The sequence below is a fragment of the Leptodactylus fuscus genome, chromosome 1 (assembly GCF_031893055.1).
Source record: "Leptodactylus fuscus isolate aLepFus1 chromosome 1, aLepFus1.hap2, whole genome shotgun sequence".
In the NCBI taxonomy this organism is placed as follows: Eukaryota; Metazoa; Chordata; class Amphibia; order Anura; family Leptodactylidae; genus Leptodactylus; species Leptodactylus fuscus.
This window is the reverse complement of record NC_134265.1, coordinates 151,229,002-151,256,503: the sequence shown is the minus strand read 5'-3', so window position 1 is coordinate 151,256,503 and position 27,502 is coordinate 151,229,002.

Here is a 27,502-nt window from a genome sequence, read left to right as displayed (position 1 = left end):
CTGGTATACAGTGCCAGTTTCTGACTGGGAATTCAAAGAATATATTGGGGTTACAAATACCCTCATTTCTTGCTACTGCCATATAGTGCCAGTTTCTGACTGGGAATTCAAAGAATATATTGGGGTTACGTGCACCCACAATTTTTACTACTGGTATACAGTGCCAGTGTCTGACTGGGAATTCAAAGAATATATTGGGGTTACGTGCACCCACAATTTTTACTACTGGTATACAGTGCCAGTTTCTGACTGGGAATTCAAAGAATATATTGGGGTTACAAATACCCTCATTTCTTGCTACTGCCATATAGTGCCAGTTTCTGACTGGGAATTCAAAGAATATATTGGGGTTACGTGCACCCACAATTTTTACTACTGGTATACAGTGCCATTGTCTGACTGGGAATTCAAAGAATATATTGGGGTTATAAATACCCTCATTTCTTGCTACTGCCATATAGTGCCAGTTTCTGACTGGGAATTCAAAGAATATATTGGGGTTACGTGCACCCACAATTTTTACTACTGGTATACAGTGCCATTGTCTGACTGGGAGTTCAAAGAATATATTGGGGTTATAAATACCCTCATTTCTTGCTACTGCCATATAGTGCCAGTTTCTGACTGGGAATTCAAAGAATATATTGGGGTTACGTGCACCCACAATTTTTACTACTGGTATACAGTGCCAGTTTCTGACTGGGAATTCAAAGAATATATTGGGGTTACAAATACCCTCATTTCTTGCTACTGCCATATAGTGCCAGTTTCTGACTGGTAATTCAAAGAATATATTGGGGTTACAAATACCCTCATTTCTTGCTACTGCCATATAGTGCCAGTTTCTGACTGGTAATTCAAAGAATATATTGGGGTTACGTGCACCCACAATTTTTACTACTGGTATACAGTGCCAGTGTCTGACTGGGAATTCAAAGAATATATTGGGGTTACAAATACCCTCATTTCTTGCTACTGCCATATAGTGCCAGTTTCTGACTGGGAATTCAAAGAATATATTGGGGTTATAAATACCCTCATTTCTTGCTACTGGTATATAGTGCCATTGTCTGACTGGGAATTCAAAGAATATATTGGGGTTACGTGCACCCACAATTTTTGCTACTGGTATATAGTGCCAATTTCTAACTGGGAATTCAAAATGCTCAAGGCTCCCGGAAAGGGACGTGGACGAGGCCGTGGGCGAGGTCGGGGGAATGGTTCTGGGGAGCAAGGTAGCAGTGAAGCCACAGGGCGTCCCGTGCCTACTCCTGTGGGGCAGCAAGCATTGCGCCACTCCACAGTGCCAGGGTTGCTTGCCACATTAACTAAACTGCAGGGTACAAACCTTAGTAGGCCCGAGAACCAGGAACAGGTCTTGCAATGGCTGTCAGAGAACGCTTACAGCACATTGTCCAGCAGCCAGTCAGACTCTGCCTCCTCTCCTCCTATTACCCAACAGTCTTGTCCTCCTTCCTCCCAAAATTCCCAAGCTTCACAGAACAATAACCCCAACTGTCCCTGCTCCCCAGAGCTGTTCTCCGCTCCTTTCATTGTCCCTCAACCTGCCTCTCCACGTCACGATTCCACGAACCTAACAGAGGAGCATCTGTGTCCAGATGCTCAAACACTAGAGTCTCCTCCATCTCCGTTCGATTTGGTGGTGGATGACCAGCAACCCACCCTCATCGACGATGATGTGACGCAGTTGCCGTCAGGGCATCCAGTTGACCGGCGCATTGTGCGGGAGGAGGAGATGAGACAGGAGTTGGAAGAGGAAGTGGTGGATGATGAGGACACTGACCCGACCTGGACAGGGGGGATGTCAAGCGGGGAAAGTAGTGTGGATGTTGAGGCAAGTGCAGCACCAAAAAGGGTAGCTAGAGGCAGAGGCAGAGGTCAGCAGCTTAGGCGAAGCCAGGCCACACCCGGAATCTCCCAAGATGTTCCAGTTCGTACCCAGCCCCGAAAAACTCCCACCTCGAGGGCACGTTTCTCGAAGGTGTGGAGTTTATTCAAGGAATGCGCCGAGGACAGATATAGTGTTGTCTGCACAATTTGCCTCTCGAAATTGATTAGGGGCTCTGAGAAGAGCAACCTGTCCACCACTTCAATGCGCCGTCATTTGGAATCCAAGCACTGGAATCAGTGGCAGGCAGCAACGGCAGGACAAAGGCTGCCTGCCGTTCACGCCACTGCCACTGCCTCTGCCACTGCCTCTGCCTCTGCCACTGCCACTGCTGACTGTGCTGGCGATGCACTCCAGAGGACAAGCCAGGACACCACTTCATCTGCCTCCGCCACTTTGTTGACTTCTCCCTCATCCTCCCCTGTTCCTGTCTTATCTCCTTCTCCTGCACCATCAAAGGCACCATCAGGCGCTTCTTTACAACAACCCACCATCTCTCAGACATTGGAGCGGCGGCAGAAATACACTGCTAACCACCCACACGCGCAAGCCTTGAACGCCAACATCGCTAAACTGCTGGCCCAGGAGATGTTGGCGTTCCGGCTTGTTGAAACTCCCGCCTTCCTGGACCTGATGGCAACTGCGGCACCTCGCTATGCCGTCCCTAGCCGTCACTACTTCTCCCGGTGTGCCGTCCCCGCCTTGCACCAGCACGTGTCACTCAACATCAGGCGGGCCCTTAGTTCCGCGCTTTGCACAAAGGTCCACTTGACCACCGACGCGTGGACAAGTGCATGCGGACAGGGACGCTACATTTCACTGACGGCACACTGGGTGAATGTAGTTGAGGCTGGGACTGCTTCCCAAACTGGCCCGGTGTACCTCGTCTCCCCGCCTAACATTCCTGGCAGGGACACGAGAAGAACACCCCCCTCCTCCTCCTCCTCTACCACCTCCTCCTCCGCCACCGCCTCCTCCTCCGCCACCGCCTCCTCCTCCGCTGTTAGATTGACCCCAGCTACGAGTTGGAAACGTTGCAGCACTGGCGTTGGTAGACGTCAGCAGGCTGTGCTGAAGCTGATCAGCTTGGGGGACAGACAGCACACTGCCTCCGAGGTGAGGGATGCCCTCCTCGATGAGACGGCAATATGGTTTGAGCCGCTGCACCTGGGCCCAGGCATGGTCGTTTGTGATAACGGCCGGAACCTGGTAGCAGCTCTGGAGCTTGCCGGACTCCAACATGTTCCATGCCTGGCCCACGTCTTCAACCTAGTGGTGCAACGTTTCCTAAAGAGCTACCCCAATGTTCCAGAGCTACTGGTGAAAGTGCGGCGCATGTGCGCCCACTTTCGCAAGTCGACAGTAGCCGCTGCTAGCTTAAAATCTCTCCAGCAACGCCTGCATGTGCCACAACACCGGCTTTTGTGCGACGTCCCCACACGCTGGAACTCAACGTTTCAGATGTTGAATAGAGTGGTTGAGCAGCAGAGACCTTTGATGGAATACCAGCTACAAAACCCTAGGGTGCCACAAAGTCAGCTGCCTCAGTTTCACATCCATGAGTGGCCATGGATGAGAGACCTTTGTGACATCCTACGGGTCTTTGAGGAGTCCACAAGGAGGGTGAGCTCTGAGGATGCGATGGTGAGCCTTACAATCCCGCTCTTGTGTGTTCTGAGAGAATCCCTGATTGACATCAGGGATAACTCAGATCACACAGAGGAGTTAGGGATAGCATCCGATCCGTCACAGCTGGAGAGTAGGTCCACACATCTGTCCGCTTCACTGCGTTTAATGGAGGAGGAGGAGGAGGAGGAGGAGGAGGAAGAAGAGTTGTCCGATGATGTGATGGTGATACAGGAGGCTTCCGGGCAACTTCGAATCGTCCCATTGTTGCAGCGCGGATGGGTAGACATGGAGGATGAGGAGGAAATGGAGATTGAACTTTCCGGTGGGGCCAGAGGAGTCATGCCAACTAACACTGTGGCAGACATGGCTGAGTTCATGTTGGGGTGCTTTACAACCGACAAGCGTATTGTCAAAATCATGGAGGACAACCAGTACTGGATCTTTGCTATCCTTGACCCCCGGTATAAAAACAACATCTCGTCTTTTATTCCGGTAGAGGGGAGGGCCAATCGCATCAATGCTTGCCACAGGCAATTGGTGCAGAATATGATGGAGATGTTTCCAGCATGTGACGTTGGCGGCAGGGAGGGCAGTTCCTCCAGTAGGCAACCAAGTTCTCACCGGTCCACACAAACGAGGGGCACACTGTCTAAGGTCTGGGACACCTTGATGGCACCCCCTCGCCAAAGTGCCGCCACGGAGGGTCCTAGTGTCACCAGGCGTGAGAAGTATAGGCGCATGTTGCGGGAATACCTTTCCGACCACAGCCCTGTCCTCTCCGACCCCTCTGCGCCCTACACGTATTGGGTGTCGAAGTTGGACCTGTGGCTTGAACTTGCCCTATATGCCTTGGAGGTGCTGTCCTGTCCTGCCGCCAGCGTCCTATCTGAGAGGGTGTTCAGTGCAGCCGGTGGCATCATCACTGACAAGCGCACCCGTCTGTCAGCTGAGAGTGCCGACCGGCTCACTTTGATAAAAATGAACCACCACTGGATAGAGCCTTCATTTTTGGGCCCACCTGTGTAAAGCACCCCAACATGAAACTCCATGTCTGTACTCAACCTCTCCAATTCCTCCGCATCCTCATACTCATCCACCATAAGCGTTGCACAATTCTGCTAATACTAGGCTCCCTCCACCCTGATTTCCCCAACTCTGCTGGTTAGAGGCTCCCTCCACCCTGATTTCCACCAACTCTGCTGGTTAGAGGCTCCCTCCACCCTGCTTTCCCACAACTCTGCTGGTTAGAGGCTCCCTCCACCCTGCTTTCCCACAACTCTGCTGGTTAGAGGCTCCCTCCACCCTGCTTTCCCACAACTCTGCTGGTTAGAGGCTCCCTCCACCCTGCTTTCCCACAACTCTGCTGGTTAGAGGCTCCCTCCACCCTGATTTCCACCAACTCTGCTGGTTAGAGGCTCCCACCACCCTGCTTTCCCACAACTCTGCTGGTTAGAGGCTCCCTCCACCCTGATTTCCACCAACTCTGCTGGTTAGAGGCTCCCTCCACCATGAATTGGTCCAAACTGGGCTGTTTAGCGGCTCCCTCCACCATGAATTGGTCCAAACTGGGGTTTTTAGAGGCTCCCTCCACCATGAATTGGTCCAAACTGGGCTGTTTAGAGGCTCCCTCCACCATGAATTGGTCCAAACTGGGGTTTTTAGAGGCTCCCTCCACCATGAATTGGTCCAAACTGGGCTGGTTAGAGGCTCCCTCCACCATGAATTTGCCCAAACTGGGCTGTTTAGAGGCTCCCTCCACCATGAATTTGCCCAAACTGGCCTGTTTAGAGGCTCCCTCCACCATGAATTGGTCCAAACTGGGGTTTTTAGAGGCTCTCTCCACCATGAATTGGTCCAAACTGGGCTGTTTAGAGGCTCCCTCCATCATGAATTGGTCCAAACTGGGGTTTTTAGAGGCTCCCTCCACCATGAATTGGTCCAAACTGGGGTTTTTAGAGGCTCCCTCCACCATGAATTTGCCCAAACTGGGCTGTTTAGAGGCTCCCTCCACCATGAATTTGCCCAAACTGGGCTGTTTAGAGGCTCCCTCCACCATGAATTGGTCCAAACTGGGGTTTTTAGAGGCTCCCTCCACCATGAATTGGTCCAAACTGGGGGTTTTTAGAGGCTCCCTCCACCATGAATTGGTCCAAACTGGGGTTTTTAGAGGCTCCCTCCACCATGAATTGGTCCAAACTGGGGTTTTTAGAGGCTCCCTCCACCATGAATTGGTCCAAACTGGGCTGTTTAGAGGCTCCCTCCACCATGAATTTGCCCAAACTGGGCTGTTTAGAGGCTCCCTCCATCATGAATTGGTCCAAACTGGGGTTTTTAGAGGCTCCCTCCACCATGAATTGGTCCAAACTGGGGTTTTTAGAGGCTCCCTCCACCATGAATTGGTCCAAACTGGGGTTTTTAGAGGCTCCCTCCACCATGAATTGGTCCAAACTGGGGTTTTTAGAGGCTCCCTCCACCATGAATTGGTCCAAACTGGGCTGTTTAGAGGCTCCCTCCACCATGAATTTGCCCAAACTGGGCTGTTTAGAGGCTCCCTCCATCATGAATTGGTCCAAACTGGGGTTTTTAGAGGCTCCCTCCACCATGAATTGGTCCAAACTGGGGTTTTTAGAGGCTCCCTCCACCATGAATTGGTCCAAACTGGGCTGTTTAGAGGCTCCCTCCACCATGAATTTGCCCAAACTGGGCTGTTTAGAGGCACCCTCCATCATGAATTGGTCCAAACTGGGGTTTTTAGAGGCTCCCTCCACCATGAATTGGTCCAAACTGGGGTTTTTAGAGGCTCCCTCCACCATGAATTGGTCCAAACTGGGGTTTTTAGAGGCTCCCTCCACCATGAATTGGTCCAAACTGGGCTGTTTAGAGGCTCCCTCCACCATGAATTGGTCCAAACTGGGGTTTTTAGAGGCTCCCTCCACCATGAATTGGTCCAAACTGGGCTGTTTAGAGGCTCCCTCCACCATGAATTGGTCCAAACTGGGGTTTTTAGAGGCTCCCTCCACCATGAATTGGTCCAAACTGGGGTTTTTAGAGGCTCCCTCCACCATGAATTGGTCCAAACTGGGCTGTTTAGAGGCTCCCTCCACCATGAATTTGCCCAAACTGGGCTGTTTAGAGGCTCCCTCCACCATGAATTGGTCCAAACTGGGCTGTTTAGAGGCTCCCTCCACCATGAATTGGTCCAAACTGGGGTTTTTAGAGGCTCCCTCCACCATGAATTGGTCCAAACTGGGGTTTTTAGAGGCTCCCTCCACCATGAATTGGTCCAAACTGGGCTGTTTAGAGGCTCCCTCCACCATGAATTTGCCCAAACTGGGCTGTTTAGAGGCTCCCTCCATCATGAATTGGTCCAAACTGGGGTTTTTAGAGGCTCCCTCCACCATGAATTGGTCCAAACTGGGGTTTTTAGAGGCTCCCTCCACCATGAATTGGTCCAAACTGGGGTTTTTAGAGACTCCCTCCACCATGAATTTGCCCAAACTGAGCTGTTTAGAGGCTCCCTCCACCATGAATTGGTCCAAACTGGGGTTTTTAGAGGCTCCCTCCACCATGAATTGGTCCAAACTGGGGGTTTTTAGAGGCTCCCTCCACCATGAATTTGCCCAAACTGGGCTGTTTAGAGGCTCCCTCCATCATGAATTGGTCCAAACTGGGGTTTTTAGAGGCTCCCTCCACCATGAATTGGTCCAAACTGGGCTGTTTAGAGGCTCCCTCCACCATGAATTGGTCCAAACTGGGCTGTTTAGAGGCTCCCTCCACCATGAATTGGTCCAAACTGGGGTTTTTAGAGGCTCCCTCCACCATGAATTTGCCCAAACTGGCCTGTTTAGAGGCTCCCTCCACCATGAATTGGTCCAAACTGGGGTTTTTAGAGGCTCTCTCCACCATGAATTGGTCCAAACTGGGCTGTTTAGAGGCTCCCTCCACCATGAATTGGTCCAAACTGGGCTGTTTAGAGGCTCCCTCCACCATGAATTGGTCCAAACTGGGGTTTTTAGAGGCTCCCTCCACCATGAATTGGTCCAAACTGGGGTTTTTAGAGGCTCCCTCCACCATGAATTGGTCCAAACTGGGCTGTTTAGAGGCTCCCTCCACCATGAATTGGTCCAAACTGGGGTTTTTAGAGGCTCCCTCCACCATGAATTGGTCCAAACTGGGCTGTTTAGAGGCTCCCTCCACCATGAATTGGTCCAAACTGGGGTTTTTAGAGGCTCCCTCCACCATGAATTGGTCCAAACTGGGGTTTTTAGAGGCTCCCTCCACCATGAATTGGTCCAAACTGGGCTGTTTAGAGGCTCCCTCCACCATGAATTTGCCCAAACTGGGCTGTTTAGAGGCTCCCTCCACCATGAATTGGTCCAAACTGGGCTGTTTAGAGGCTCCCTCCACCATGAATTGGTCCAAACTGGGGTTTTTAGAGGCTCCCTCCACCATGAATTGGTCCAAACTGGGGTTTTTAGAGGCTCCCTCCACCATGAATTGGTCCAAACTGGGCTGTTTAGAGGCTCCCTCCACCATGAATTGGTCCAAACTGGGGTTTTTAGAGGCTCCCTCCACCATGAATTGGTCCAAACTGGGCTGTTTAGAGGCTCCCTCCACCATGAATTGGTCCAAACTGGGGTTTTTAGAGGCTCCCTCCACCATGAATTGGTCCAAACTGGGGTTTTTAGAGGCTCCCTCCACCATGAATTGGTCCAAACTGGGCTGTTTAGAGGCTCCCTCCACCATGAATTTGCCCAAACTGGGCTGTTTAGAGGCTCCCTCCACCATGAATTGGTCCAAACTGGGCTGTTTAGAGGCTCCCTCCACCATGAATTGGTCCAAACTGGGGTTTTTAGAGGCTCCCTCCACCATGAATTTGTCCAAACTGGGGTTTTTAGAGGCTCCCTCCACCATGAATTGGTCCAAACTGGGCTGTTTAGAGGCTCCCTCCACCATGAATTTGCCCAAACTGGGCTGTTTAGAGGCTCCCTCCATCATGAATTGGTCCAAACTGGGGTTTTTAGAGGCTCCCTCCACCATGAATTGGTCCAAACTGGGGTTTTTAGAGGCTCCCTCCACCATGAATTGGTCCAAACTGGGGTTTTTAGAGACTCCCTCCACCATGAATTTGCCCAAACTGAGCTGTTTAGAGGCTCCCTCCACCATGAATTGGTCCAAACTGGGGTTTTTAGAGGCTCCCTCCACCATGAATTGGTCCAAACTGGGGGTTTTTAGAGGCTCCCTCCACCATGAATTTGCCCAAACTGGGCTGTTTAGAGGCTCCCTCCATCATGAATTGGTCCAAACTGGGGTTTTTAGAGGCTCCCTCCACCATGAATTGGTCCAAACTGGGGTTTTTAGAGGCTCCCTCCACCATGAATTGGTCCAAACTGGGCTGTTTAGAGGCTCCCTCCACCATGAATTGGTCCAAACTGGGGTTTTTAGAGGCTCCCTCCACCATGAATTGGTCCAAACTGGGCTGTTTAGAGGCTCCCTCCACCATGAATTGGTCCAAACTGGGGTTTTTAGAGGCTCCCTCCACCATGAATTGGTCCAAACTGGGGTTTTTAGAGGCTCCCTCCACCATGAATTGGTCCAAACTGGGGTTTTTAGAGGCTCCCTCCAGCATGAATTGGTCCAAACTGGTGTTTTTAGAGGCTCCCTCCACCATGAATTTGCCCAAACTCTGCTGGTTAGAGGCTCAATCCACCCTGATTTTCAAAACAAATGTTGGTGCCAACCTCAACTTACTACAAGGGCCAAATTCACTGCTGGTGACAAGCTCTCCTCACTGCAAGTGCCAAATACACATGTTTCAAGGTGTTTTCCTACTGTCAGAGAGGTGGTATTGAGTGTGTAAAGTGTGTAGTTGTTAGGCTGTGATGTTGGGGTAATAGAGGGTCTTTGGTGTGTTAGATGCCCCCAGACATGCTTCCCCTGCTGTCCCAATGTCATTCCAGAGGTGTTGGCATCATTTCCTGTGGTGTCATAGTGGACTTGGTGACCCTCCAGACACGGATTTGGGTTTCCCCCTTAACGAGTATCTGTTCCCCATAGACTATAATGGGGTTCGAAACCCGTTCGAACACACGAACAGTGAGCGGCTGTTCGATTCGAATTTCGAACCTCGAACATTTTAGTGTTCGCTCATCTCTAATAATAAACAAATCTCTAATTATTTCATAGATATACATACATAAATAAATAAATAACCTTTATCAAAAATAGGGCTTCATTACCTTAAACCATAATATCATTTGGTATCCCCAAGAATTCCAATGTTTAGCTACGTCTGTGAGAGTTTGGACATTACCGCATCTGGATGTTTTAGGAGTCTATTCAGATGGAACGTTCTTAGGGATACCAAATGATATTATGGTTTAAGGTAATGAAGCCCTATTTTTGATAAAGGTTATTTATTTATTTATTTATGTATGTATATCTATGAAATAATTAGAGATTTGTTTATTATATGTTTTCTTTTTAATATATGGGATGATGCAATTATATACACATGTGCAACTACAGGTTAAGGCTTAATAGCAATAGCAGGGTGGAGTTTCTTTTGGGTCGTTTAGTGTTTTAACCACATGAGGACCGCCGTACGTAAATTTACGGCCTCATGTGCTGGTACCTAAAGACCGGACTATTGCCGAAATACGTCCAGCCTTTAGGTACCTTTCTGGCGGGGGGAGGGGTGCGGGGGGGACAGGGGTTAGGTGTTACTAACACCTAACCCCTTCCTCCATAACGTCCAGTCGGAACTGAGTCCGACTGGACGTGTTAACCCTTTCGATCGCGCCGTCAAACATCACGGCGCGATCGAAAGGGATCCGCCGACAAGTTAACCCGATCGGCACCCCCCGCGGCGAGATCGGGGGGTGCCGATGTCAGTAGAAGGTAGTCTGGGGTCTGGCCAGTGACCCCAGACTACCGGAGCCCCCACATACCTGGTGATCCTGCCAGGCGGTGGAGGAAGTGAGCGATGTGTCTCACTTCCTCTGCAGCTTACAGGACACGAGCAGGCTCATGTCCTGCTCGTGTCCTGTCTGCTACTATACAGAATCAGTTGGTGCTTTCATCAAAGCATCAACTGATTCAAGTGTCCTAAAGGGACACATGAAAAAGTAAAAAAAAGTTAAAAAAAAAAAAAAAAAAGTGTATGAAAAAAGTAATAAAGTTCTAAAGTCCAAAAATCCCTTTTTTCTATACAAAATGAATTATATAAAAAAAGCACTAAAAATTAAAAAAAGCAATGCATATTTGGTATCGCCGCGTCCGTAACAACCTGTACAATAAAACTGAAATAATATTTAATGTACACGGTGAACGTCGGAAAAAAAAAACCGGAAAAAACTCGCCGGAAATAATGATTTTTTGCCATCTCATCCTACAAAATATGCTATAAAAAGTGATCAAAAAGTCATATTCACCCCACAACAGTGCCAATAAAAAGTGCACATTTTCCCGCAAAAAATAAGCCCTCAACCAACACTGTCAACCGAAAAATAAAAATGTTACGTCTCTCAGAAGATGGCGATGCAAAAAACATTGATTTATGTCCCCATATGTGTTTTTGTTCTGCAGACTTAGTATCGCATAAAAAAATAACATAAATGAGGTATCGCCGTAACCGTACCGACCCGCAGAATAAAGGACACATGTTACTTATACTGTACGCTGCATGGCGAAAAATTTAAAATGTAAAACTCAATGCAGGATTGATTTTTTTTTTTTTTTAATCCAGCAAGAAAGAGTTAATAAAATGTAATCAGTAAGTTGTAGGCACCCAAAGATGGCGTCATTACAAAATGCATCTCATCCTGCAAACAACAAGCCCTTATATGGCCATGTCACCAGAAAAATAAAGAAAATATAGCATCTAGCAATGTCAAGGCAAAACCCCCAAAAAATCGCCAAATTATTAGAACACAACTGGCTGCGGCAGATAGGGAATATATAAGCTGTGCGAGCGAATATCAGGGGACACCCCAGATTTACAGCTTATGAGTGAAAAAACACCAGAAGTGACCCCCAAAGTGACCCCCAGAGTGACTCCCCCAATCATAGGAGCTACTGGGACATAGTAGGGAATTTGGTGTCTGCAATGTTCTCCGCACAGCTTATATATTCCCTCTTCGCCATCCGCTGTGCAGTCACGTCTGGGATACTAATACTCACTACACCCCCTGATAAATTCTTTCAGGGGTGCAGTTTTCAAAATGGGGTCACTCCTTTGGGGAATCCACTTTTCTGGTACCTTACAGGCTCTACAAACATGACATGGCGTCCAGATACCAAACATCAAAATCTGTACTCCAAAAGCCGCATCGCGCTCCATCGCTTCTGCGCCCTGCTGTGCGCCCAAACTGCAGTTTATGACACATGTATGCCACATGTATGACACTGGTGTACCCTGGATAACGGACGTAATGTCATATGTGGGTATAAACTGATATTAGGGCACAGCTGGACGCAAAAGGGAAGAAGGATTATTGGGTTTTTGGAGCACAGACGGTTTGGTTTTTGGATGCCATGACACTTTTGTAGATCTGAAATGCCAGTAAAGTGGAATCCCCTGATATGAGACCTTATTTTGGAAACTACACCCCTGAAGGATTTCTCCAGGGGTACAGAGAGCATTTTTAACCCCCAAGTGTTGCTATAACTTATTATCCATAAATGAATACGAAGCTGATTGTGAGAGGTGAAAATGACAATTTTTCCAGGAATACGTCATTTCAGTGCGTAATATGTTGTGCCCGCCTTGTATCAGAGATGAACGCTCTAAAAGCTGTTGTGCCCGGGATACCCGCTTACCAGTTTTTGGAGTGTCTCTGCTGACATAAGTTGGGCACAACATATCGGGCACTAAAATGGCGAATCTCTGGAAATTTTTCATTTTTAACTTCTCATTATCAGCTGTGATTTCATTTCTGGAAACTAAATAAATGCAACACTCAAGGGTGAAAAATGCTTGCCACTTGATAAATCCCATGAGTGGGCTAGTGTCCAAAATGGGGTGACATGTCTGCGGATTCCACTTTATTGGCAATTCAGGGGCTTTGCAAAAGTGGCATGGTGTCCTAAAACCAAACTGTGCTCCAAAAACCAAAATAGCGCTCCTTCCCTTCTGTGCCCGGCTGTGCCCAAACAGCCATTTATACCCACATATGGCATTAAGTCCGTTATCCGGGGTACACCAGTGTCATACATGTGGGCATACACCGCTATTTGGGTACCCAGCAGGGCGCAGATGTGAAGGAGCGATATGTGCTTTTGGAGTGCAGATTTATATTCTTTGTTTTTGGACACCACGTCACATTTGCAGAGGCCCTAAAATTGTCCCTACAAAATGGGGTCACTTCTTGGTGAATTCCAGTTTACTGTCACCTGTGTAGTTTCTAAAATGGGGTCACAATGGGGGGTTTCCATTGTATTGATACTTTAGGGGCTCAGCTAATGCGACATGACACCTGAGAACTATTCCAGCCACATCTGCTTTCTAAAAGCCAAATAGCGCTCTTTCCATTCTGAGCCCCACCGTATACCCATACAGCAGATTATGGCCACATATGGGGTATTACCGTGTTAAGAAGAAATTGTGTAACAAACTCTGGGGGGCTTTTAATTCTTCAGTTACTTGCAAAATTAAAAATATGGAGCTAAATGGACGATTAATTGGAAAAAAAAAAGTAATTTTTCATTTTTACGTCCCATTGTTAATAAAATCTGTGAATCAGCTGTGAGGCCAAAATGCTCACCAAACCCCTAGATAAATTCTATGAGGGGTGTAGTTTCCAAAATGGGGTCACTTTTAGGGGGTTTCCACTTTATTGGTACACTAGGGGCTCTGCAAATGCGACATGGCACCTGAAAAATATTCCAGCAAAATCTGCCCTTCAAAAGCCAAATAGCGCTCTTTCCATTCTGAGCCCCACCATGTTCCCATACAGTAGATTATGACCACATATGGGGCATTTCTGTGTTCAGGAGAATTTGTGTAACGAACTTTAGGGAGCTTTTTTTCCTTTATCCTCTTGTGAAAATGAAAAATTTGGGGCTAAATTGACAGTTTGTTGGAAAAAAAGTAAATTTTCATTTTCATGTCCCAATGTTAATAAAATCTGTGAAACAGCTGTAGGGTCAAAATGCTCACTCTACCCTTTGATATGTTTTGTGGGGGGTGTAGTTTCCAAAATGGGGTCACTTTTAGGGGGTTTCCACTGTATTGGTTCTCTAGGGGCTCTGCAAATGCGACATGGCACCTAAAATTATTCCAGCAAAATCTGCCATCCAAAAGCCAAATAGCGCTCCTTCCATTCTGAGCCCCGCCATGTTCCCATACAGCAGAATATGGCCACATATGGGGTATTGCCGTGTTCAGGATAAATTGTTTAACAAACTTTGGGGGGCTTTTACTCCTTTAACCCCTTGTGAAAATGAAAACTTTGGGGATAAAGTGACATTTTAGTAATTTTTCTTTTACACATTCCAATGTTAGTAAAATCTGTGGAACAACTGTAGGGTCAAAATGCTGACTATACCCCTTGATGAATTCTGTGAGGGGTGTAGATTCTAAAATGGGGTCACTTTTGGGGGGTTTCCATTGTTTTGGTACGCTAAGGGCTCTGCAAATGTGACATGGTGCCTGAAAATTATTCCAGCAAAATATGCTGTTCAAACACCCAGTGTCACTCCTTCCCTTTCGTGCACTGCCGTGTGCCCAAAAATCAGTTTACACCCACATGTGGGGTATTTCTGTGCACGGGAGAAATTGCATAACAAAATGTGAGATGCATTTTCTCCTTTAACCCTTTGTGAATGTGTTAATTTTAGGTCTAAATGAATGTATTAGTGAAAAAAAATGAAATGTCTAAATTTGACCTCCATATTATTTTTATTCTTATGAAATGCTTAAAGGGTTAACAAACATCCCAAATGCTGTTTTGAATAATTTGAGGGGTGTAGTTTTGAAAATGGGGTGATTTATGGGGGTTTCTATTATATAGGCCTTTATAATTCCTTTCAGAACTGAAGTGTTCCCTAAAAAATTAGTTTGAGGAATTTTCTTGTAAATCTGGAAAATCGCTGTTACACTTGTAAGCCTTGTAACGTCCAAAATGAATTAAAAGACAATCAAAAGATGATGCGGATATAAAGCAGAGATATGGGAGATAATGTTTATTCATGTATTTGGATGGTATGACTATCTGCCTGAAAAGCAGAGAATTTCACATTTTGAAAATTGCAATTTTTTCCAAATTTCCATCAAATTTGCTAGTTTTTTTATAAATAAATACAAAAATATTGATTAGTGTTTACCACTAACATGAAGTATAATGTGTTACGAAAAAATAATTTCAAAATCACTTGTGTAAGTTAAAGCGTCTCAAAGTTATTGCCATTTAAAGTGACACATGTCAGTTTTGAAAAAAGAGGCCCGGTCCTTAATGTACTTCTGGGCCTGGTCCTTAACCGGTTAAATAGCCAAGTGTTCAGTATACGTGCATGCCATGAGGAAGGTACTTCGGTACCGAAAAGCGTAGCAAAATCTTGATCTGAAAGCTCGTGTAACCCTTTTAATGGAAATGAAATAAAGGTTAAATTTTATATATTGGACGACTCTTGGATCCTTTCCGGTTTTGAGCAGAGCATTTTATTCAAAATTACTTATCGTTGCCTTGTTGGAGTTCACACAGCGGCTCTTTGTCTCCTGGAAATTATAAGGGATCCTCCATATGGTGAGCTGGAATTAACCCTTTTTTTTTTTTTTTTTTTTTTCTTTGGTTTTCTGACAATGCATGGACCCTGAAAACAAAGGCTAGCGTTTATTTCCATGCGGTTTTTGCCAATTCTGCACCCAAATCCCCAACGTGGATTTTATGCCACCCATTGACTGCGATGGTTTTTGCAGTCGGAATCTGCCTGAAGGAAGCTTTTTTTTTCCCGCAAGTGAAAAATAAAGCGAGTGGAACCCATGGAACTCTATGGGGAGACGTTTTTTCTGTGTGGATTCTGACATGGATTCAGCATCAAAATCAGTGCCAAAAAAGGAAAATAGCGCTGTATTTGGTGCAGAATTTTCAGCTAGCGGAAAATTTTGCGGGTGGAAAAAAAGCTAGCCAAACCCATGGAAATCAATGGGAGGCTTTTTTGCAGCTCTGAAAATTCAGCGCCAAATACAGCATCATTTTCCTCCGTGTGAATGGACCCTAATACTGTGTGAGGTCTGCTCTGTATTTACTAGTCCTCCAATTATATCTCTTATCAGTGTCAGGTGTTGCTTCCAAGCGACATGCCCTTCTATTTTAAGCGTCTGCAGTTCCCAATCTGTCTCGCATTTGCTATGACTTTAAAGCACGGGCTGGAAACGCAGCACTAAAGCTCCTCGGGAACAACTGTGGCGTGAATGCATCGCAGTTTTTCCCACAGCCCTTAGAACAGAAAGTTCATGGAGTTTTTCTCTGCGGACTTTCTGTTACAATTATATCTACGGGGAAGCCACCGGCGTTTCCGTAGATATAATTGACATGCTGTCAATTTGCTACGCGGCCAATTTGCGACATTTCCAGTCCATGGAGCCCCAGCCTAAGGGTAAGTTCACAAGGGGTTTTTTGGTCAGGATTTTGAGGCCGTAGCCGCAACAAAATCCTGACCAAAAAGACGGCACCCGTTTTGTTCCAGCTCCTGGAAAAAGAAGCGAGATGTTCATTCTTCAGGCAGTTTCACCTTGTGGCATCTGCCTGAAGACACTCCCTCCCAACTAGGCTCATTCATTTGGGCCTAATCCGGAGCGGAGTGCGCGACTGGATGTCAGTACACTGCACCAGCATCTAGTCGCAGCTACCCGTATTTTGGACCACCTCAGGTTCCGGTCCCAAAAAAACCCGTGTGAACTGATCCTACACAAAGCACAAGGTCAATCACTTAAAGTAGCTGCCATTAATTTGGAGAGCCTGTGTTTTTCTCACTGTGTTTGCTTGCTCTAGTGTGGGTAACCCCAAAAATCTTTTTATATACGGGTATGCACCTGAAGGTAAAACGAGAAACATTGTCTAACAATAGATAGTTGTGTAACTGGAAACCAATTGTACTCTTTGGTCCGTGAACTACTTATAGATTACACTGGAGAGAGGGGGAAGGGTTGCACTATGTTGTTAATTGGGTGTAAAGGTTTTATATGTTTGTGTAAGGGGCAGAAATTTTAATTTTTGATAAACAAAATAGTTAAAAAAAATATCTGTAATAGTTTATATTACATAATGTGTATTGAATATGTAAAATCAATAAAAACGTTGAAATTAAACAAAAAGTTGTTGTTCACATCAATGTTACGACAAATTAGGAAAATGCCAAAATAATAAAAATTTAAAGAGGAAAAAAAAGATTTATTGTAACTCTGAAAATATCAATTTCAGTATGACACTGAAAATTTTACTTTAGCATGACCAACAATTTAACATGTTTTACGCGAGCGAAGCCGAGGGTATTCTACTAGTATTCATATACCATATATATATATGTGTGTGTGTGTGTGTGTGTATATATATATATACACACATACATACAGTATATATATATATATATATATATATATATTTTTTATTTTTTTTTTAAATAAAACAACTTAAAATACAAGAACTGTGTTAATGCACACCAAGGATCAAGGTGTATGCCATTCAGAGACTTTGGTATTATGTAGGAAGCCAAAGATTAGGGAAGATTCCATAAACAGCACCACAACTGTCCACAGTTTGCTTTTAGTGCTGAAATTCAACCCCATTCACTTCAATGCACCTTAGCTGCAATACCAGAAATAATCTATGGACAGGTATTGCACTGTTTCTTGAGAAAAAGCAGCTATGTTTTCCTTATTGGGCACTATTTTATTGGTTATACAGGATTAGATTTTTTTTTTTATTTACAAAAACAGTGCTAAACCTGTCCACAGGTTATAGCTCGCCCCTATTCAGTTCATTGTATCTGAGCTGCAATAACAAACACAGGTCATGGATAGGAGTAGTGTTTAATTCTTAAGAGGGGAGCCTTGTTTATTTAATCCAGCTCAATCCCTTTAGTTTTCCTAAAAAAAACCCCAAAACACGTTTTTATTAGTAAACCCAATGCGATTTTTAAAAAAATGCATGTGGTTTTTGAAACCCATAAATGCTCTTTTAAGCATGGAGTTTTTCCTGCATGATGATAATGATAAAGCATTCATATCTTTTCTACATGTTGTTCGTTTTCTCCTCTCCACATTTTCATCTACTATACTGCCAGCCTGTCAGTGTCCATAAAACCCCCTGATCACTCACCAATAAATTCCTATGTGATGGAAACAGTGGAGAGGCTAGAATTATTAAAAATAAATAAAAATAAAAAAATGCACTTGTGCACCTTGCTGCTTCTTAAATCATTAAAGGGGTATTCCCATGAATATAATTCTATCTATATTTGCAGATAATTAAAAGTTAAACATTTTTGCAAATATAATTAATTAAAAAATCTGCAAAGTTTGAAAGATTTTCTCTAACTTTCTTAGTGGTGACATCTGTTATCTTGCTCGATTGCCAATGGACATGACCACTAATGCAGAAACTTTCTATGGTCTGGGACTTGTCAAGAACCCAGCTATGATTTTCTTATTGTAGCCGGGTTATCAGGCAGGGACACTACATGTATCAGAAGATATCTCGGCCACAATAAAGAAATCATGGCAGATTTTCTGACCTTAGCAAGTTTCTGCATTCGTGGTCTTATCCACTGGTAAGCGATCAAGACAACAGACTGTGACCACAAGATATTTAGAGAAAATCTTTAAAACTCTGCAAAATGTTTAATTACTTATATTTGCAAAAATGTTTAACTTTTAATTATCTACAAATTTAAAAATAATTATGTACATGGGAATGCTCCTTTAAGGAACACAACAGATGAACAGAAATAACTAATGTAATGGGAAAAGTGTGAAGTAAATGTAATATCTTAAACATGGATCCAATATGAAGCAGATGTTTCCATAACTGTCCCAGCAGCAGGATAACAGGTAAGAGATGATAAAACAGCAGGAGCAGCTATAGCTTATACACCATTATCCTAATAAAATCATTATGTACAAAATCAACCTTTGCTTTATGGCAAGATGCTCCATCATGCTGGAAAAGGCATTGTTGATCTCCAAACTGCTCTTGGACGGTTGGGAGAAGTTGATCTTGGAGGACATTCTGGTACCATTCTTTATTCATGGCTGTGTTTTTAGGCAAGACTGTGAGAGAGCCGATTCCCTTGGCTGAGAAGCAACCCCACACATGAATGGTTTCAGGATGCTTCACAGTTGGCATGAGACAAGACTGGTGGTAGCGCTCACCTTGTCTTCTCCAAATAAGCTGTTTTCTAGATGTCCCAAACAATCGAAAAGGGGATTCATCAGAGAAAATGACTTTACCCCAGTCCTTAGCAGTCCACTCCCTGTACCTTTTGCAGAATATCAGTCTGCCTCTGATGTTTTTTCTGGAGAGAAGTGGCGTCTTTGCTGCGCAACTTGAGACCAGGCCTTGCTCCAAGAGTCTCCGCCTCAAAGTGCGTGCAGATGCACTCACACCTGCCTGCTGCCATTCCTGAGCAAGCTCTGCACTGCTGGTAGCCCGATCCCGCAGCTGAAACACTTTTAAGAGACGGTCCTGGCACTTGCTGGTCTTTCTTGGGCGCCCTGGAGCCATTTTGCCAACAATGGAACCTCTCTCCTTGAAGTTCTTGATGATGTGATAGATTGTTGACTGAGGTGCAACCTTTCTAGCTGCGATACTCTTCCCTGTTAGGCCATTTTTATGCAGTGCAATGATGACTGCATATGTTTCTTTAGAGACAACCATGGTTAAAAAAGGGAAACAATGATGCCAAGCACCAGCCTCCTTTTAAAGTGTCCAGTGGTGTCATTCTTACTTAATCATGACAGATTGATCTCCAGCCCTGTCCTCATCAACACCCACACCTGTGTTAATGGAGCAATCGCTGAAACACTGTTAGCTGGTCCTTTTAAGGCAGGGCTGCAATGATGTTGAAATGTATTTTGGGGGATAAAGTTCATTTTCTAGGCAAATATTGACTTTGCAAGTAATTGCTGTTAAGCTGATCACTCTTTATAACATTCTGGAGTATATGCAAATTGCCATTAGAAAAACTGAAGCAGTAGACTTTGTAAAAATTAATATTTGTATCATTCTCAAAACTTTTGGCCATGACTATACTGTCAGATCTATGTCAGACACAGCAGAACAACAGCTATGTGAAGATGTTACAAAAATTCTGCATCAGTCAAATACAGTAGCAGGAAATTTTCTAAAGAAGAAGACTTAGAAAGCTCCATAATTTAGCATTTATGAAACAAATGAAGCCTTAAAAGGAACTTGGCAGGGTTTTTTTCCCTTAGTAGATCAACAAAAAAAATACCATGTCTCATAATATACGCAAAATCCAAAATGTATTTTTCAAAGAAACTAGGGAACCCCAAATCAATAATACTCAAAACCAACAAATATTCCCCAACCCCAATAATTCAATGTAAATAAATATTAAATCAATCCATAATACTTAGAGATGAGCGAGTACTGTTCGGATCAGCCGATCCAAACAGCACACACCATAGAAATGAATGGATGCACCTGGTACTTCCGCTTTGACGCCGGCCGCTTAACCCCCCGCGTGCCGGCTACGTCCATTCATTTCTATGCGAGCGTGCTGTTCAGATCGGCTGATCCGAACAGTACTCGCTCATCTCTAATAATAATATATAATCAATAGAGATGAGCGAGTAGTGAAATATTTGATATTCGTTTCGAGTAGCCCCTCAATATTCGACTATTCGACCGAATATCGAATCCCATTATAGTCTATGGGGAACAAATGCTTGTTTCAGGGGAAACCCAAATTCGACTAAGGAGAGTCACCAAGTCCACAATGACACCCCATCATTGTGTGCATCTAACACGCCCAAGTCCCAGGATAACCCCACTATCACAGCCTATCAACTAGACAATTTCCACACTCAATATAAACTCTATGAAAGTGGAAAAATACTTGAAAACCGTCTTTCCACTACTGTAAGCCGATAGTTGGTCAGACAATGGAGGGGGTGTATATCTCACCCAGACTACTCAGGTGGGTGAGATGAGAAACTCCAGAAAGAATGGTTCTCAGCAGATACTTTAGTCTGCTGAGTGTTATTTCAAAGTTCTGTTTATTGGGCTGGATTTTCTAGGAATGGCAGGTAGGTTGGCAGTGGGACCTGTCATTCCACCCCCTCCAGTCCACACTTTGCGCTTGTTCCTGCATCGACTCAGCTGTTGAGAGTCTCCTCGTCAAGGAGGCTTAAGAAGTCAGCTCCAGCAGCAGACTTTGGGCAGAGCTTGGCTGGAGAGCCAACAGAGAGGTCATATTTTTGGATCTGTGTCCTGAATGATTCTACTGGCTTTTGATTTTTGTTATTCTAGGTGCTGCACTACCTTTTTGAGTGAAAATAAACTCTACCTTTGTTTTGGACTAAAGAATCCGGACTTGGTGTCTATGCCACCCCACCTAGCAACCCCAGACCCTGACACTACATTAATATGGACAGAAACACAAATTTAAACCTAAAGAAACATTAGCATATGCTCATCACAAATCCTGACTTGGTAGCTGCGTTAAGCAGGGTGCAGGCTACAACACTGATGAGGCCTGAGCACCAAGAACAGGAATTACAAGGGCTAGCGGATAATGCTTCCAGCTGCTTTTCCACCAGCCAGTCAGCCACTACCTCCAGTCATGTTCATACTTAAGAGTCTACCCCTCCTTCCTCCCAACATGCCCAATCTTCCCAGCAGAGTCATCCCACCCTTGCCCCCTCCATGGAGCTACCAGAATAATTTATTTATCCTGATGCCCAGGAAATCTAGCTGGGGGCCCAGGCCGCGGTCAAGCTACAGCGGATACAATGTCTACTGGTGAGGGGCAGCCAGCACTGTGCTCATCCACAATCCCTGGCTTGATGGCAACGTTAAGCAGGGTGCAGGGTACAACACAGACCAGGCCCGAACACCAGAAACAGGTGTTACAAGGGCTAGCGGATAATGCTTCCAGCTGCTTTTGCACCAGCCAGTCAGCCACTACCTCCAGTCACTACCCAAGAGTCTGGTCCCCCTTCTTCCTAACATGCCAAATCTTCCCAGCAGTCATCCCACCCTTGCCCCCTCCCAGGAGATGTTTTTGGGTTCTTTTCCACTCTTTGACTCTGTTCAACCACTTCACGAATCCAAGGAGCTAACAGACGAATTTCTCTGTCCTGATGCCCAAACACTGGAGCATCCCCCATCTCCTGCCGATTTTGTGGTTGTGGACCCATAACAAGCATTTCTTGGACTCAGTGATGATGACGAGACACAGTTGCCATCAGGGCAGGCTGTGGTTATGTACTTTTTGCAGTAAGAGGAAAGTGAGCAATTGGAAGAGGAGGTGGTGGAGGATGAGGCCAATGACTCAACCTGGAAAGGGGTGATGTGTAGCATGGAAAGCGGTGTAGATATGGAGGCAAACGCAGCACCAAAAAAGGTGGCTAGAGGCAGAGGCATATCCAGAGGCATGGGACAGCTGCTTCACAGAAGCCAGGCCAGAGCCAGCAAGGCCCACCTGTACTAGCCACTCGCCCAAAAGTCACCCATCGGGGCCACATCCCTTGATGGTGTATAGATTTTTCAACGTATGTGCGGAGGACAAACTGAGTGCAATTTGCACACTATGCAAGTCAAAACTGAATAGGGGCTCTGAGAAAAGTAAACTGACCACCTCAGCCATGCGCAATCATTTGTAAGGCAAGCACTGAGCTCAATGAGAGAAAGCAAACGCAGGACAATCGTCGGCCGGCGTTGCCGACGCTGACTCTTCCACTGTTTCTAGTGTTGGCGCTTCAGTCCAGATCACCAGGCAGGACACCTCCGCATCTGCCTCTGACACTTTGGAGGCTTCACCCTCATCCTCCCCTTTTTCTGCCTCTGCTCCTTTTGACTGCACCATCATGCACCTCTTCCCAGCAACTCCCCATCTCCCAGGCATTTCATTGCAGGCAGAAGTATAGCGCAACCCACCCACATGCCCAAGCCTTCAACAGCCTCATCTCAAAACTGCTGGCCCTGGAGATGTTTATGCTAGTGGAGACTCAGGCCTTTTGTGACCTGATGGCAGCTGCGGCACCTCGCTATGCTGCCCCTAGCCATCACTACTTCTCTTGATGTGCTGCCCCCGCCTTGCGCCAGCTTGTGTCCCATAAAATCAGTCGGACACTGAGTTCCGTGATTTGCTCTAAGGTCCACTTGACCACCGACACATGGACAAGTGCATGCGGTCAGGTACACTGCTTCTCTATAATGACAGGCTGGGTAAATGTAGAGGAAGCTGGGCCCGGCTCATAAACTGGGACGGCATATCTCCTCTCCCAGCCCAAAATTCATGCCAGGGGTTCTCAGAAAGTCTACTCCTCTGTTTAACATCGACCCCACCTGCGAGCTGTAAACGCTGCAGCATTGGTGTGCGTAGACATCAGCAGGTCATGCTGAAGCTCATCAGCTTGGCTGACAGAAAACACACTGCCCTCAAGGTAAGGGATGCCATCCTAAATGAAACGGCAATGTCTTTCTCGCCGATGTAACTGGGCCCAGGCATGTGTGATAATGGCTGGAACCTGGAGGTTATCAGACTCAAACACGATCCCATGGCCCACATTTTCAACTTGTTGGAGCAAAGGTTTTTAAAAACCTACCCCATTGTGTTTGATATACTGGTGAAAGTGCGGACATTTTCGTAAGTCTAAAGTAGCCACTGCTAGCCAGAAAACATTCAGAGCACACTCCTGTCATCTTCTCACCATTGGATGACTGAGGAAGAGGAGGAGGATGAAGTGACATTTGATGTCACTGTCCCACACGAGGCAAGCGGGGCAGTTCAGTGCATCCCATTGCTTCAGCGCGGATGGTGTGAAGGGGTGAGTGGAGGCTTCCCCCAGCTGAGGTTTGGGTGCGTTTGGCGAGGGGGTGCAAGTACGCCCCCAGTTAGCCTTTTTGGTGGCATAGAGTGCACACAATGAACCCCAACTGTCACTTGCTAAGCCACTCTTCTACTTGTAACTTCATGATAGAACCTGCGTGTCTATGTTTTCTTTTGAGTTCTAGTTAGATTTGTGCACCTGCATTTTAAGTTTATGCCCCAGAGATCTTTTTTGTGTTCCCCTTTGTGCCAATTCAGCCCTGCTACCCCCAGTAGTAATTCTTTCACCCCTATCTTGGAGTTGTGAATTGCCCCAGAAGCGTTTAGAGTGTCAGGCCCATTCTGTTGCTTCAGCCCACAAACAGAGATCTTTTTTGTGTTCCCCTTTGTGCCAATTCAGCCCTGCCACCCCCAAGTAGTAGTTCTTTCACCCCTATCTTGGAATTGTGACTTGCCCCAGCAGCGTTTAGAGTGTCAGGCCCATTCTGTTGCTTCAGCCCAGTTATATACTGTATACCAGTGGTACGGAATTTCAGCCCGAAAAAGTGTTTTTGAGAAATTTCTGCAAGATGAGCCTATAAGCTGATGGTGTTTATAGACTCATCAAGCAGTGTTGCTGTTTTCAGATCTTTTCTTGCCTAGCAGAAGCTAAAGTTTCTCTCTGACCCTCAGCACAATGTCTCTCCCTATCTCTCCAAGCCACAAATGACACAAGCATGGCTGACACTATTCTTATAAATCCGAGGTCATCTGATTTCGCCAGCCAATGACTTTTTCCTATTTTACTTACGTTTTTCTCTTTTTTGTCCTACCTCCCCTGCACAGTTATTGGTGCAAAAAAAGCGCCAGGGAAGGTGGGAGGGGATACAAATTTTTACTGCATTTACCGCGTGGTATTCATTCGAAATCGAATATCTCAAATATCCTGATATTCAATCGAATACCTTCTCGATCGAACAGTATTCGCTCATCTCTAATAATCAATCCATGATATTTAAGTTTGCAAGATGCAATTAAAAGCAATTAAAACAAATTAAAAACACACAAAGGACAGTGTAGTACCATTGGGCATCCAACATTAATAATGCATAATGTAAATATCATAAATAATTAATAGAATTATAGAATATCGCATATAATCCCCAAAATGATATAAAGCATAAATATACTGTATGTAGAAATGCCCAATGACAAAATACACAATTCATAAATATATGAATAACCCCATAGATACAAAGTTTATTTACCGATAAATGATAAACACACAAACCAAATGGTGCCAGACAATGTGGTTGTAGGTATTGATATGTATGGTTGGTTGGTTATAGGTTTTATCCCTAGTATACGGTTTGTTACAATTGCAATATAATGAACAGAGCTGTGCCTAAAAACATGATAGATTGCTATAGATGCTCATAGACTGTAAGCCCTTGCAGGCAGGGCCCTCTATTCAACTGTGCCAGTCGGTCACTGATAATATTGTATTTGTTTTGTATATTTTGTGTACCATAAGTAAACTCTCATATGTAAAGCACCATGGAATTATTGGTGCAATATAAATAAATAAATAAATAATAATAATAATAATAATAATGCTATGTAAGTGCATGATCATCATGTGTCTAGCACCGATTTGTGCCCCTGAAATTAAACAGCGATGATTCCTTATTATTAACTGCACGCAGAGATCTTGAGACAGGTGTACAATTGATACAGATAGCTTAATAAAAATTTTATGACTTTGATTATACAAATAATAATTTTTCTTACTAAAACTTTATTATCTATTTCAATATTTCAGAACTAAAGTAGTATAAAACTTGTTGCAATTCTGCCCATTAAATATTAACAAATGCTTTGACAATATAAAATTAACCTCCAATTAACAAACCATTTTGATTTAATTAGGAATAGCAATTTTTCTTGAACTAGATCTATTTTTCTATTATATAAAATATAAATGTTTAAACATTCTCTGGTTGTACTTTATTATTGCAGATTATACCTTCCATCTATTTTGGAGGGATGTTTCACATTAAAATGTGATGTCAAGTTGGCAAGACATGGTACTTCACTTCCTCACCATCTTTTTTCTTTATTAATTTATATTTAACTTTCAGAGTGTTGTATATAAATATGTTACTACTTGGATATTCCAAGTAAAGATATTATATTGAAATATCATTTGTAAGCATTATAGGTCTTTGGTAATTGAATGTTCTGACTTTGGTTAGGACAAAAAGATCCCTTAATGATGGCATTCGTGCCTTAGTCATTTAGTGATAAAATGCAGAGCTAGCAACAGCTATGTAAGCTGTTTCCATTTCTACACCATACATTTTAATGATTGCATTCACTTTTTTTTTTAGCTCTGAAGGGAATCTGCAAAGCTCATACAACTTGCATGCAAGCACTTTACTGTGGCTTATCGTGCCAAAACAGAGAGATACAACTTATTTTGAATTCAAAAAAAGGATCCATAATGATCTGTCTATAAGTGTGAATATACTTTACTTGGGATAGTTAGCGATGATATATTCCGTTGAAAGCAAAGTAACTTGAAATTCACATTTCCAGCAAACTGCCAGCTAGGTCAATATATACAATGGTTTTAAATCAATATTACAGTCTGAGTAGTTTACGGAAAACTAGCCGAAACCTCAAATTAGCCAATCATTTGCCTTTTTCCTTTCTTTGCTCATCAAATTATAACCTCCTAATACAAAGGCTTATAAGTCCTATTAACCTTAGGAAATATTTAATAATCATAACCTTTATATTGGCAATATATGTTTTATAGTATAGTAGTTTTGAGTGTGCCTAGATTTAATAGGATTGTCCACTCTTGGCATCCCTTTTCATTACTGTCTATGTCTAGCCAGTGTGTTATTCATGGTAAACTGCAAATGAAGGAATTGTCCACTCCAGCATGCCGGATAAAAAATATAACTTTTACTTCAAAAAGGATTAAAAAGTCACATGAATGTGGATCCCGGACATGTTAAAACCAAAGGAAAAAAGACTAGCTTACGTGTTTCGGGAGTATACAATTTGTCCCATACTCTTAGCTATGAGTAAGGGACACATTGTATACTCCTGAAACGCGTAAGCTAGTTTTTTTCCCTTTGGTTGTAACATGTCTGGGATCCACATTCATGTGACTTTTTAACTCTTTTTGAAGTAAAAGTTATTTTTTATCCGGCATGCTGGAGTGGACAATTCCTTCATTTGCAGTTTGGTACTTTAACCCGTAGCCACAGTCTGGGGGTTCCCTCCTGCAGCCCTTTGCCATTGTTCATGCATACATTCAGACTCTACTTCGTTCTAGGTGGTAAGAGCTTCACTTTTTTCATTTTTACTGGTATTTGTAGTGTAGGGGGGTAACATTCTCAGTCTATAAGTATATTTACTGTACTGACATTTGGAAAGTCCTATGTCAACTAACTGACCAGCAGTTGAAACCTGTATTGCCTGGGAGGGCACTAAAGCTATATTCACACTACAGTGAATAATGACTGTGTTATGGACTATCAAAATATAGGTCATGTTCTATTTTTGTCCATTTTCATAGATTCTTCCATGCACTCAAATCCTTAAAAATTGGTGCCCCTAGGGTACAAGGTGGCTATGTAAAATGGATGATTTCCATGGCAGCTTTGTACTTTGGTCTGCTGAATGTAGCCTTACAGTATTATTATATACATTATCTCATGTGAATTCTGAGTGACATGAGTAACTTTGTTTTCTGTAAATGTAATAATTTTAGAACATACTAATACAGGGTCAGTCTTACGCTGGCTTTCTATCCTATCATGGATTTCTTTTTTTTTTCACCCTATTACTTTGTGACTTAGTAGAACCAAGTGAAAATTGTTTGAATGTTTCACTTCACTTTCTAGATTTTGTAAAATGTATTTGTTTTAGGAGATCACTTAAGGACTTCTATTT